General features: G+C 47.8%; 1 protein-coding gene across 10 annotated transcripts in view; it reads left to right on the top strand.

Moving 5' to 3' along the window:
* scube3 (signal peptide, CUB domain, EGF-like 3) overlaps positions 1–2500 on the top strand; it is a 124885-nt gene that overhangs the window by 81792 nt on the left and 40593 nt on the right. The gene's annotated exons all lie outside the window — the stretch shown is intronic.

Genomic DNA, 2500 nt, shown 5'->3' with positions numbered 1-2500 from the left:
GTCTTCTTTGTGCCAAGAGTGTGAACCGTACGGTTCTGACTCTGATCCAAAGGGGACCACCAGTACTCTTTGGTGTAGAGTAGAGTAGAGTAGAGTAGAGTAACTTTATTGATCCCCAGGGGGAAATTCAGGTATCCAGTAGCTTACATAAATACACAAATACACAAAAGCCCACATGGACATTTCAAGACAAAAATAAACACAGGAATAGTCATCAGGGTGGGGAAAATAAAATAAAATAATAGAGATAAATGTAGAAAAGGTAATTGTGCAAAAAGACATTCTGTGAGTTGGGATAGACCAAAGCAGAGAAAAAAAAAAAAAAAAACGTACTCTGTCAGTTAAGGTAGACAACAAGTGTTGATGGATACATCTATGATATAGTATAGTATGTAGAAGTAGGCAGTGTACAGAGTATGATAGGGGTTGAACATTCTTACAATGTCACAGTAAAGTACAGGTAAGTGTTTAAGGCAAGTACACACACACACACACACACACACACACACACACACACACACACACACACACACACACACACACACACACACACACACACACACACACACACACACGCACACACACACACACAAAGAGGTTCCCCAGTAACTGGGCCAGCTCCGACCGATCACAGTCTTTGCTTGTGGTAAGCAGGAAAAACAAGTAAGTATGTCCAGTGGTCAAGGGTCAAAAGTTCCTTAGTGCAGTTATTGGACAGCACACACACACACACACACACACACACACACACACACACACACACACACACACACACACACACACACACACACACACACACACACACACACACACACACACACCAAGAGGTTTCCCGGGCTGGGCCAGCTCTGGCATCTCAGGCAGTCCAGTCCCCTATGATGATGTTCTTCTTAGTGTCCTTCTGTGTGTTGTTAAACAGCTGAATTGCCCATGGGACAAAGGACTTCCTTAGTCTGTCAGTCCTGCAGGTGAAAGCACGGAGTCTGTGGCTGAACAGACTCAGTTGGTTAGTGAAGGTGGCGTTAAGGGGGTGATGCTGATTGTCCATAATAGAGTCTAGTCTGCTCAGTGTTCTGCTCTCGGTTATTGAGGTGAGTGTCTCCAGTTCCATGCCCACCACTGATCCCGCCTTCCTCACCAGTCTGTCAAGGCGTCCAGCATCTCTCTTCCTGATGCTTGCTCCCCAGCACGTCGCAGCAAAGAAGAGCACGCTGGCCATGACAGACTGGTAGAACATAAGCAGAAGTCGGCTGCAGACATTGAAGGACCTCAGCCTTCTGAGGAAATAGAGCCTGCTTTGGCCTTTCCTGTAGAGTGCATCTGAGTTTGTGGACCAGTCCAGTTTTATTGTCGAGGTGCATTCCTAGGTACTTGTAAGTGCTGACAGTCTCCACTTTCTCTCCCCCAATAGAGACAGGCACAAGGGTGGGATGGAGCGCCTGAAATCAACTACCATTTCCTTGGTTTTGGTGGTGTTCAGGTGCAGCTGATTGTTTTGACACCATCCCACAAAAGTCGTCAACCAGTCCCTGTACTCCTCCTCCTGACCATCTCTGATACACCCCACAATTGCAGTGTCGTCTGAGAACTTCTGCATGTGGCATGTTGCAGAGTTGTAGCTGAAGTCTGTCGTATACAGAGTGAACAGTACGGGGGGAAAGCACCGTTCCTTGTGGCGCTCCTGTGCTGCTCACCACTGTCTCAGATGTGATGTCACCCATCCTTACAAACTGGGGTCGTTCCGTGAGGTAGTCAGTGATCCAGGTCACCAGGCCAGGCTCCACTCCCATCTGCACCAGTTTATCTCTCAGCAGCAGTGGTTGAATAGTGTTGAAAGCGCTGGAGAAATCAAAAAACATGATTCTCACAGCACAGCCACCCTTGTCCAAGTGAGAATGTATCCTGTGGAGGAGATACAGGATAGCATCCTCCACTCCCACGTTCTCTTGGTAGGCAAACTGCAGAGGATCCAGTGCGTGTCGTACCTGGGGCTTGAGGTGGTAGCGCAGCAGCACCCGTTCGAATGTTTTCATTAGATGTGAGGTGAGGGCAACCGGTCTGTAATCGTTGAGTTCCTTGGGGTGTGCTTTCTTTGGGACGGGTATCAGGCATGATGTTTTCCACATGGTGGGGACCTTTCCTTCCTGCAGACTCCTATTGTACAGGTGATGTAATGGCTCAGCTAATGCCTCAGCACATGTCTTGAGCAGTCTTGCACAAATGCCATCAGGGCCAGCTGCCTTGGATTTTAGTTTTTTCAGTACCCCTCTGACTTGTTCAGAGGTGATAGTCAGTGATGGTTGTGGTCGAATGAGGTTTGGGAGGGTGGGAGGAGTGGCTGGTGGTGGTGGGTAAGTTGTTTCCAGTGGTCAGAGGCTCAGACTCAGAGCAACAGTTCAGCCATTAAGACTCAGAGAGAGGAATTCGTTTTTAACGATTTAATGGTAACATAGTCGACAATGGAATTGGCAAAAAGTAGACAGTATTTGGCATAGGTCCA

Source organism: Engraulis encrasicolus, chromosome 10 (genome assembly GCF_034702125.1).
Source record: "Engraulis encrasicolus isolate BLACKSEA-1 chromosome 10, IST_EnEncr_1.0, whole genome shotgun sequence".
Lineage (NCBI taxonomy): Eukaryota > Metazoa > Chordata > Actinopteri > Clupeiformes > Engraulidae > Engraulis > Engraulis encrasicolus.
Note: the sequence above shows the minus strand (reverse complement) of the source record. Positions and strands in the feature narration are given on the sequence as shown.